Below are 12,398 nucleotides of genomic sequence, written 5' to 3' on the forward strand. Positions count from 1 at the left end.
ATGGGGGCCTTTGGCTCCATACAGCATTGGGTATTTAACAGCAAACCATTCCAAAGAGAAACAGGAAGGAGAGAGAGAGAGAGAGAGAGAGAGAGAGAGAGAGAGAGAGAGAGAGAGAGAGAGAGAGAGAGAGAGAGGTCCCTGGAAGAGCCAGATTGCTGTGCTGGCCTGGGACAGAGCTCTGATGTCCCTCCTATCTTATTTTCCTTGTCACTGAAATTTAAAAATTGGGGTGTGCAGTAGAACAGTAGATATGACTTTTCCAAAACAAAACAAGAGTACTGTCTAGAACACAGGAAGGCCTTTTTTTCTCACAGATTAGCACACGTAGAGTCTCTCTACTGACTATAAGAAGAACAATTAGTAAATAAACACAGAGATGAGCTATCTGGAGTGAGATCAAAGCAATGAAAATCTGACAACCCAGGGGCCAGTTAAGCTTGCCAAAGAAATGAGATGGATGAACCTCACACCCTGACTCACGTTGAAGCAAGACATGTTTCTCCATCATTAGCAGCAACATAAATCGGGAGACATTCTGGAAGCATTCAGGACAAACCTCTTCTCACTCAGCAGTCAACCTCTGGATGAGTGAAAACTACTTCTGTGGGCAAAGATACCTATCTTGGCTTCATCCTAAGAAACAACAGAAACAGGTCAAGTGTCCCAGTGAAAGGTAACTTCACATAGAACCATTTGATAGACTGCTGCATATTTCAGGAGATGACAATTTTATAGTCTAGGTAGCAAATGAGACTGTTTAACGTAAGTGGGGAAATCAGACTTTAAAAACAAGTTCATCTTACTTTGTCAAAATCTAGAAGACAGGGAATGGAGGGAGCCAATGGCTCAGCAGGTAAAGTGGCTTGCTGGCAAGCCTTAAGATCAGAGTCGGATCCCTACCCAGAACCTATATGGTGACATGAGAGAACCTTCTCGTGTCAGGTGTCCTCAGACCTACACACACACACACACACACACACACACACATGACACACACACACCACACAAACACACATGACACACACACACATACACGCACAACACACATATACACAACATAACACACACATATACATACACACATATACACACATACACACAATATACATACAGTACACGCACATACTCCTCACACCTATACATATACACATACACACACAATACACAAAGTAATTAACAAGGTGAACATGATTTTAAGTACTTGAGTGGAGGGATCCACAAAAGTCATGCTGGTACCCTATCCAGCTGACAGGGGGGTTCCATCCCTCAAGGGGAGGCAGATACTCTTCCTCAGGGCAGTCCCACCTGCTGAGGACATCACTTCCATACAAGAGAAGTGAGTCTGGTCCTCCCCAAGTTTCAAAGATTCAATTAGGAATCATACCCTGCCTCAATTAGGAATCATACCCTGTCCTCAAATAGGAATCATACCCTGTCCTCAATTAGGAATCATACCCTGCCTCAAATAGGAATCATACCCCTGAAACACTGTTGCCTCTGCTTCTGTTTTCTTCCCTCACCTCTAAAACGCTGCGCCTTTTTTATTTTTATAAGCATGAGATTCCTCCCTATGAGGTGAGATGGCCAGGGTATGTGTCCTGGTTGGTTTTTCTGTCAGCTTGACACAAGCTAGAGTCATTTAAGAAGAGGTATCTTCAACTGAGAAAATGTACCCACTGGATTGGCCTGTGGCACATTTTCTTGACTGGTGATTGGTAAGGGAGAGCCCAACTCACTGTGAATGGTGCACCCTTGGGTTGGTGGTTTGGGTGCAAAAACAAACAAAGGAAAAACCCAGTATGAGTAAGCCATGGGGAGCAAGCCAGTAAGCACCAATCCTCCATAGTCTCTACTTCAGTTCCTGCCTCCAAGGTACTGCCTTGAATTCCTGCCCTGACTTCCCTCAGTGATGGAATACATGACCTGAGAGTTGTGAGTAACATAACTTTTTCCTCCCCAAGTTGTGTCATGATGTTTTATCACAGCAATAAAAACCCTAACTAAGACATCATGATTGTCATGCCAACAATCCCCTGAGACAGGCATTGAGGAATTAGGGGGTCACAGATTTAAGAGATGTGGGCAGGGCCATAAAACCACAGAGCTCCAGTCAAAACACAAAGACTCAGCTTCCCCTCACAGAGAGGCAGGTATTCAAAAAGCTCCCAAATGTCACCCTCTTCCATTTGCACTCAGCCACTGCCTAAAGAAACTATTAATAATTGCGATACATCTCAAAGCATCTGCATGAGCTGCTTATAAATGAACTAAAAAGGCAAGGTTGCATTGCCCAAGGTAATTGGAGGAGGGGAGGCAGAAGAGTAAAAGAATTACCTGGGGACTCCCACCTGCACCTGCAGGTAAAACCAAATGATGTAAAAAAAATGTCTACTCATAAATGAGAAGCAGGGTATGGCCCTAGATATTGATGTTCAGAACTGAGTTCCAGTGTGCCTCTTGCAAGAAATAATGCCACAATTAGCTGGAAGATTCCTTCTAGTTGTAACACATTCCACCTCCTGAGAGGGCTCTTGTTTGGGGGGAATGACAGCAAGAACAGTTGGAAACACCAAGGAAGCTACTGCTGTATGAACTAATATAGATGTGGTGATAAATGATTGTCGGTACCACTTATGACTTACTCTCTAAATAATGACATAATATTAGCTAAAATATAAACTTTAATTAAATGCCAAACCTAACAAAGTCAAACAACAGCAAATGATGGTTGACAGAAGCAAGGGTCTTAGGGGAGGTGAGGAGAGTTATAATAAAAATCACAGAACTTGGCTGAGGAGAGAGATAGCTCATCAGTACAGTGCCTGAGGCACAAGCTTGAGGGCCTGAGTTTGGGTCTTCATCACCTACATTAAAAACAAACAAACAAAAACAAAAAAATCTGGACATTGTGGTATATCTCTAGAGCTGACCGGGTGTGTATGTGTGTGTGTGTGTGTGAGAGAGAGAGAGAGAGAGAGAGAGAGAGAGAGAGAGAGAGAGAGAGAGAGAGAGAGAGAGAGAGAGAGAGAGATCCCCAAAGCTTGCTGGTCAGCTAATGTAGCTAATGGGTAAAAGAATTAAGATGGTAAACAATATGAAAAGACACTGGATATTGACCTCTGACCTACACACACACACACAATCACACACACACACAATCACAAGATCAGCAAAGGAAAAAGCCCATGATATTATTTCTTTCAGTTTCTCATAGACAGGGAAGCTGAGATCCAGTGAGGTTTACAGGGAAGCCTTCTCTCTGAGTTAGCAATAAAGCAAAACAGAGACAGGGGCTCCAGGCTAGCAGTTGAACAGATTTCTCCCAATGCTCCCACCCCCACCCCCCACCCGTGCCCCCCTGCCCTAATGCTATGTGTTGGAAAGCTACTCCTCTTCAAGTCGTATTTTTAAAACAACATTAAACATTCTATAAATATTAAATTCCTTTTTAATAATTTTCTAATGCACAGGGGCATATTTGAAGAAAGGGGGCCTGGTTTTGATTCCTTTTGGAAAACAGAACGCTGCCCGCAAGTTTAACCTAGTATTGAGTGAAATATTAACAGGCCATATAATGGTTTCAGTGTTTCTTTAGGAAAGCCAAACAGAATTCGAAAGGCATATCCCCCGGGCCTTCGGCGGTCGAGCTACTCGAGCGCAATGTCGACTCCACGGTCTACTCCGCAAGCCCATCTCTGTTAAGTAACTCATCAGCAAATAGAGGAAATCACCGAAGGGGATTTGCCAAGCAATTAGTCCTCTGAAGCAGATGACATACAACTGTTCTGGGGAGGAGCTTCCCAGCTAGTCATATGTCAGACTCCGAGCCTCGTAATCTGTAAATAAAAATGCTCGGTGCCCGATTACAGCTGTGATGGAGGGCGGAGCTGACAGCCAAACTCATCAGCAGTCACTCTCAAGCCCTTTCCTCCTCCACACGCTCGTAAAGGGAGAGGCCCTGCCACGGCAGAAAAAAAAAAGGAATCCATGGTAAATCTCACCCAACGTCCAAACAACACTCAGGCTGCCAACATGTCACCATCACCTGGACACAAACTAGCTAAGAGTCACTAGCCGATGCCGACAAGGAGAGCCCCGGGGAGGTCATCCACAGATGACCACTTCTGGCTGCATGTTTTGTACTTAGAACGTGCCCCAAGTGACGTGACGCTGCACCACCTATCACACTGGAGAGAGAAATCGCTCCTATCTGCCAAGTCGTGTAACTGAGCAATGACCCAGTGAAGTTCTCGGAGTCAAAAGTTCAGCGGCAACCTGGAACTCGGGGTCGAACAACATCTGGAGCCAACTTAAGCCAGTCCCCCACAGCAGATAAGCAGAGTGCCACTGTCATCATTTTCTTCAATTAATAATTATCGAAAGTGCGTAGGAACCTCAGGGCACATGGGGAAGAAAAGGAAGATATGTTACAAAGACAGCCTGAATCAGGAGCGCATGGGAGCCTCTGATCACAGGGGACAGGCGTGGAAATGGGAAGCTCAGAGCCTCAGAATAGTCCCTGGTCTCCAGTTCTGAGCATACACTGTGTCTGAGTTACAGCTCCTTTATCATTCCTGGCAGTCTTTGCCTTCGTTGCCCACGTGTGAGCTTCTTAATATAGACAGGACTCGGGCTTGAGGAAAATCTAGAGCCACAGTGTGGAGTCCAGGCTAAGGTCACTTAACTCCTGGCAAAAGTAGGCAAGTTACTTACCCACGGTAGTGCCACAGTGTCTACATGTACAGCATAGGTACAACCACAGTGTCTACCAGTTACGAATGCAATAAAGATTAAATGGCTTCATGTTTAAAAAAAAAAACAACTGTAAACTACTTATCACTGTTTTCCTGTTAGGGTCTCAGCTTGCACCCTGGATGCTAATTAAAGGTCTCCAGGCAGGCTAAGGAGACAGCTCAGTCAGTAAAGCAAGTGCATGGACCTGAGCTTTGATCGCCAGAACATGTGTGAACAAGCCAGGTGTGGTGGCTCATACCTGTAACCCCAGCAGTGGAGAAGTCACAGCAGAAGGATCCTGGGGCTCACAGACCAGCCAGCCTCAATGAACAAGACGGATGGCACCCAAGGAAGGACAGCTGAGGTTGACATCTACCCTCTGTACATCAAAAGCATACATGTGCACCTGAACACACACAGACATGCACAGAACCTCATGCTTTTAATATTACTAGTTATGTATTTAATGTTTTCATTCTTAGTCACTTGAGAGCAATTTGAAGAGTTCATGTAAACAATTCAGACAAAAAAAAACAAAACAAGAACTTGAAACAATCCTCAGGTTTTCCATAATTTTATGTAAATAGACTGCTCATTAACACTAAGATAACTTCCACTGGTCCCCTGCACTGTGTGCCATGGACTTTTAGGGTAATCCCCTCCCCCCAAACTTACAGTAGCTGAGGCTGGCCTTGAACTCCTGACCTGCCTGCTTCTGGCTCCTAAGTGCTAGGCCTATAGTTCAAAAACACAACCATGCTCAGCTCAATTCTGTATTTCTTTGTCTTCTATAGGGTATTAAGTGAGAAGCCAATTTGTTAAAGAGTTGTGTCTGGCATCTTAGGATTTTCATATATAAAAATCCATGCCTCTCTTTTTCTGTCTCTATCTCTGTTTGTCTGTCTGTCTGTCTCTCTCTCCATACACACACACACACACACACACACACACACACATATATATTTACTCACATTTACTATAGAAAGCATATGGGAAATCTTCACAAGCTATGAAGCACACCCATGTTAATATGCTAATATTATTTATCAAAAGTACAGTAACTGAATTGCCACAAATGAACAATGGCTAAGTTGTTAAGTGGCTGACACAATGAGATTCACGCCTGTCACATGAGAAGAATCAATCAACAGTAGAAAAGATCAAAGAAATGCTGAAATTGTTGCTAGTAGGGGCAGGGGCACCATCCAAAGTCTTCAGAGAAGCGCTTGGAGGCACGTCAAAGAAGCATTTGTTTTAAGTGGAAAGAGACACTGCACGGGCTGAGTGTCAAAAGCGGCATTCGCTTTCATACACACGCATATTAGAGCTAGCTAAAATTAGCTCAAGTTCCTATTTTATAAAGGAATAACTGTTTCAACAAGATTTCATGGCATTCAGTTGAACACTGACTTTCTAGGGCTCCAGAGCTCTAACAGCAGAATCCCCCTCTCCACAAGTCTCCCCCTGCATCAACCCAGTCCCTCCTGCCACCCCGACTTTGGAAGAACTGGCAAACAAAGGCTGCACCATGCCACCAATCAAGCTCCCCCTCTTGCCACCTCTTACCTTCTCCCTATACGTCCAATGCTGATTCCTGCATCCTTAGATTTAGTCATGCCTTTTGTGTGTCCCCAGTGCAAGACTCCAAAGGCCCAATTCAAAGACCTTTTCTTGCCAGGGATGCTTACAGGCTGCTCTTCGGACTGGCCTCTCAGCTATTCCCATACCCCCGCTGGTCTTCCTGACTTCTGAGACCCAGAAGCACCCCACCTCCAGCCACAGTTGCCCAGCCTACATACTGCATACAAGCAAACATTAGCTTGCTGTCCCAGCCACTTGCAAGACCTCCCCCTGTCTCTCTCCATCTCTTCCCACAGAAGTGCAATCCAGCCTTCAGAGACCAAGTCACATGATCCTCCTCCTCCTCACAGCCTTTCCTGAACTCCCACCACCCTTTTGAATTCCTTCCGGGTCAGGTCAGAATGTACCCCTCTCTAAGCACAACCCAACCATTCAGCTTTGTGGGCTATGTCAGTGCATCCCTTCTGTCTCCTGCCTGGTCACGAAGAATGTATAATCTCCGGTAGCTGTTACTCACTCTCATGTCCACAGCACCATGAAGTAGTTTAAAAAAATACAAAATGAATGTATGAATGAATCACTTCTTTACATAGATAGTAACTGTGAATAAGTTAGGTCATAACTTGCTTAGCTGCATCATATTTATAAAATAACAAGAGCCAGAAATAATAACCCAGACTCTCATTTAAATGAGTAACTGGAATGTATCAGAGTACAACATGATACTCTCTCCCAGCCCACGTACAGCCATCAAATGTGAGGACCATAATGAGGCCATTATGTATGCAAAATGTTTAGATAATGCATGTACATTTCTTTTCTATACAATCACAGGAAATATCAGTGGCCTAATGTTGAAGATGACACTGCAGTATTTTTCAATGAGACCATGAGTATCCACAACACTTGAGTATGAGGCCAGAAACCCCTGCGTCTCAATAAGCAGGCCATGCTGCCCAAGACTCCTGGAAGCCTGTCTTGTTCGCAAGAAAATTCTTGAGATTGTTGTGTTATAGATAATGACTCTCTTCAAATACCAGAGATTTTAAAAAGAAAAGAACACCTCACCCCACATGCACCTGAACCATGTCTCCTAAAAGGTCAATGTGAGGATTGTCTGCCTGGCAAACTACATATATTAAACAGGTTCCCCCTAAAGAGGGAAAGGAACAATACACCGCCCCACCCTCCCCATTATCAGACACCTGCAGATCTCAAGAGGCTTGCCCTTGCAGTAGCTACACATCATTCTACTTCCATTTCAACAGAGACTCTCAAATTCACAGCTAATAAAATAGAGAGCCATTTGCATAATTCACAAGAATATAATCCCTGTGGTGTGGTAACCCCCTCCATTCTCTGCTTTGCCCCGCAGAGGACTCTGAAATTCTTTCTCTCTTTCTGTCTCTCTTGAGAATTGAACCCAGGGCTTCACACACGCTAGGCAAGTGCTCTCCCATTGAGCTATATTCCAAAACTTCTAAAGCTTAAACATAACTGTTAGTCAGGTCTTTTCTTTTAATTCAAACTACAAATAACTCCATTTATGCATGCTATTCATTAGTATATCCTACCACAGTAAGAGTTAGCCTAAGTTCAGAATTTAAAATTCAGAAAAATAAATAGAACCCTTATTGGCTTTATAGAGCCACAAATGCCTACAGGGTTGGTCCAAAGGCCAAGGTCTAGGTATATTGACTTGTTCCTAGTCATGTATGGTCCAGGAGCAGCCATGGAAAAACAAGACCATTATAATCACCTGTCTAGAGATAAGCTATATGCTAACAATGATAGTTTATGTGAACAGGTCATAAGCCATATGCCAGGCACATTTTTCATCCCATCTTCACAGCATCCTCTGTTGTCTCCATCTTTCAAGAAGAAGCAGAGACATGAACAGGATAGGGGCACGTGCATGATCAGAAAGCATCTTGAGATTTGAAGTCCAAATTTGCTGGTTAGTGTCAGAGCTTCAGGCTATTATCTCAGAGACCATGGAAGTTTGCACTTTGCTTAAAATAAACTGGTTCTGAGGTGTAAACACAAAAAACAGGTGAATTTTCTTGGGAGTTTTATTTTGTTTTGCTTTTTGAGAAGGGTTTCAGGCTGCAGCCCAAGCTGCTCTGGAACTCACTACATAGCTCAAACTCTGGGCAATCCTCCTTCCACCCCAGCTCTCCCTATCAAGTGCTATGATGACAGACATGAGCCACCATGCCCAGCTCCACTGGGTCATTTTTTTTTAATGAACACTTTTGGTAAATCCAGGGTCTACCTCTTGATGAATGGATTTTGATGGCTTCGACTTGGGGTATGTGGTTTGGTAAAAGCGCCTTTTGCTTCTTACCAAGAAAGGAAACAGGAAAGTTCCAGAAACACTTCCTTCATTCCAAGAGACCAGCAGGGAACATTCTCCTTCAGGAGGTCTAGGGTGGAGCCCCAAATTCTGTTTGAAACTCTCTGGGTGAGCCTGCTGCCTTGCCGGCCTTTGGAACTTCTGGTATTGTCTGGCTTCACGGCTTCAAGCAGATCTACACACAAGGCAGCTGGAAATGGAGCCTCTCTTTTCTATTTCACAACCACCCTCCCTGCTAGTGTCCCCTAGCCCTTTCCGACCCAAGTCCTAGCTGAATTCCATTCTCTCCGGATTTCACAGAAGGGCAGTGGCCTCCTGTCTGCTCTTTAACAGAACCATGAGTCAAAGGCATTGCTTACACACTGTTTCGAGACTCGCTCAGCCAGAAAAATTTACTGTATGTGAGGAAATCAGGAAGTTGTAAAATCCAAACAGACACAAAGAGACTCAAGATTCAACAACTCCTGCCTGCCACTGACCCAACAAACAGTTCTCTGTTTCCCTTCAAACGTATCGTACTACAGGAGAATCACGACTCAGGGGAGACAGCAGCTTAGTGTTCTTAACTGACTTAAGGAAAAGTGAAAACTAAAGAGATCAGGCACAAGCTCCAGGCAGCAAATCACCGATCATCACAAATTCAGTGCAGGTTTCTTCATGAACCAAATAGAACCATAGATGCTATCATCCAAGTTTTGCACACACACACACACACACACACACACACACACACACACACACACACACACACACACACACACACTGGGCAATTTCCCATATATTCTAGTTGTGAAGAAAATGAAATTTCACGATTAACAGAGCACATGGCTGGTGAGCAACCATTCCAAGTCAGACTTATCCTCAGATAGAAAACATTGTAACACTCTCACCTGGCATATGATGCGCTTCCCTACAGAGGGAGTAGAGGAGGAGACAGTTGGACGAGGATGACAGACGGATCTGCAGCTTGAAGGGACTACCCTGGTGACTTGTTGCAGGATGCAGGATGCTTCTATAGTGGTCCAGAAAGCGCAGGAGAAGAAATCCAAGATGAAAGACCAATAACAAACAGAAAAAAAAATAAACTGCTTTAAAAAGAGGTCTACCTCAATATGTAGGCACAGAAAGACAACTCTTAAAAACAAAATTATGACTTTTGTTATAAAAGAGTTACACAGACAGTAGCCAGTTCTTGACAGGTCTGCTTTTATTCCACAGGACTCAGGGGAGCCAGCACATGAAATCTAGGCCATCTCTTCAGCCAAATGAAAACCTTAGTCTCCATGTTTGAGACAGTCACTGTCATTTTCCTCAAGCACTCAATAAATAACCACATGTCACTCATCACAAACTGCATCAAGTACAAATGGGCATGGAAGGAACAGCAATTGGGCCAAAAGTCTAATTTTAATTGAGTATATATTATCTATCCACATGCAACTATAAAGATGATCATGACAGAACACCACTATTAGCATACTAGTCCAAAAGTGAGTGGAAAAAAATCAAATGCTGGGTGGGGGAGGAATAAGGTTGCATTTTGAGAAAAGGTCTCATGTAGCCCAAGCTGATCCCAAACTTGCTATGTTGCTGAGGATGACCCTGAACTTCAGATCTCCTTGCCTTCAACTCACAAGTACTGGGAATACAGGCATATGCCACCACGCCTGGTTTACACAATGCTTAGGCATCCAACTTACAGCACTGTGCAGGGCAGATAAGCACTCTTACTAACTGAGGTGCATGCCCAATCCTAAGTTTGAAATCATCTAACTATTGAAAAGACACTAAATTCAACAGTTACCTACTATATGATGACTTTTGTGAATGGATAAATGAAAGAAGAAATGAATGAATCTTCAGGAATATTGGTGCATTTGAAAAAATTTTGTAAATTAAAGATGTATGCACAGAAACAGGAGAAATAGAGAGCTTGAACCAATAACCATTAAAATTATATACGTAAGTGTTGGGGATACCCAATTAACCAGATTAAACTAAAAGAACTAGCCATGCTGTTGGGGTTTAAAAAAATATCCCCTAGACTAAATGAATGCTGAACTGGTTTTAAGTCAGATCACTGGAGTTGAGCTGCATGTGTGTTTAGACTGATTTTAAATTTAGTCTGGATTTCCTAAGCTCACGCCAGGTAACAGTAGGAAGGAGAAGGCCCAGAATTATATTGGGTGTCAGAAAGAAACTATTCTGGAACTACGAATGTGATCTCCAATGTGAGTAATCTGTAAACAGGTAAGGAAGCCAATTATCCATGGGTACATGGCAACTCATCTCAGTAGTCATAATTATTTTCAACCATACACACTCGCTATTTTTAAGAGCACAGCCCAGCTGGAAAGGAAAATAACTTCCATTTCTTTCCAGCACTTTGCAAAGTAATGAATAGTAGCCAAAGTATCCTTCCTTCTAACGAATTCATTCACCACCAATTTATCTAAGCATCTATTACATGCCCCGGACTGCTCTGCAAAAGAAGTCGTTTTTATAAACAGACTTCAGGTTCCCCGTGTGTAATCTGTGTATAGAGAGAAAAGCTGAAATGGACTATAATGTTCTTGCAAAAAGGATGTAAGACACCATCTTTCCCCCATGAAGGTTGTTGGGCTACAAACGATGCCTGAGTTCAACAGGAGTTCACAAAATTCTATTTCTTCTTAGTGCAGCATTACTTTAAGGGCAAAGGAAGCCGTGATTTTTTATCACTTTCTCAGAAGCTACAGGTACAGGGGACTTGAGTATGCTTGTATATGGATTTGCGTGAACACAGGGCCCTGTTTACACATCGCCCGGCAGATAAGGGTTGCTAGAGTCCAAATTACAGTCTCCTCCTACTCTGCTGAAGTGCACAGAACAGTCAAATATGATGCAAATGCTGTCAAATATTAATTTACTCTAGCACTGGCATGCTTCCTTCTTTCAAACAGCATTTGTCCTGCTACCCTAGCCAGGGTAATAAAGAGTTATTTACTTGTGTATCCCATCAAAGGAGAGAACATGAGGATAAAATCAAGGCCACACGAACTCACTATAAAAACACACAAGTAATAAGCAAGACAGTAAATGATGGAACATAGCATACAATGACACACACTAAAATTGAAATCTTTAATATTTCAAAAGCATACACCAGAGAAACATGATGCTACTAACGGTGGAAGATTACCAAGCAAGATGGCTTAAATAACTAAAAATGTGATGGTATACAAAAACCAAGAGGGTCAGGACCAGGGCCAAGGGCACAAAGAGAAAAGGTTTACCATCCACACAGTGGCAAGAAAATGCTTTCTGTTTCTCTAAGAAGTACACATGCTTACAGGTTGGCAGCTGTAATCACCACTAAAAATACCTGATAAATACATCACTCTAACCCTGTCATGCTTAAAGGGCACTTCGGCGGAAGCAGGGTGAGCCCTTCTGAGACCAAACCAAATGATGCCCTGCAATCAGGCAAACACCTACCCTCCAAGGCCCAGGTCTAATTACACCATGAGTTTTCTAGAAAGATTTTCAAGGAGAATACATTTTTTGTTTCATGATGGCAATTATCATTGCACTTTCATTACTCTACAAATGGTATGCATTAAGAATTAAAGAAAAATCAATGAAACATGTCTGCTAATGTCAAATCTGCCAAACAAAAGGGAAAGTGAGTTGTTTTGTTTGTCTATAATAGTTATAAACATATTCTAGTTCATGTGGAACAGGA

At 43.0% G+C, this 12,398-nt stretch overlaps 1 protein-coding gene across 11 annotated transcripts in view; it reads right to left on the bottom strand.

Moving 5' to 3' along the window:
- The window catches only part of Atxn1 (ataxin 1), a 395,773-nt gene that overhangs the window by 377,924 nt on the left and 5,451 nt on the right, over positions 1-12,398 (bottom strand). For 10 of the 11 annotated variants that reach the window (XM_040755911.1, XM_040755914.1, XM_013110596.3 and 7 more), the window contains exon 2: positions 9,565-9,686. The exons of the other annotated variant lie outside the window; for it this stretch is intronic. The gene's annotated coding sequence lies outside the window, so the exon portion shown is untranslated. The remainder of the gene's footprint in view (positions 1-9,564; positions 9,687-12,398) is intronic. 11 annotated transcript variants of the gene reach the window in all.

Source organism: Mesocricetus auratus, unplaced genomic scaffold (assembly GCF_017639785.1).
Source record: "Mesocricetus auratus isolate SY011 unplaced genomic scaffold, BCM_Maur_2.0 Super-Scaffold_100013, whole genome shotgun sequence".
Classification (NCBI taxonomy): Eukaryota; Metazoa; Chordata; class Mammalia; order Rodentia; family Cricetidae; genus Mesocricetus; species Mesocricetus auratus.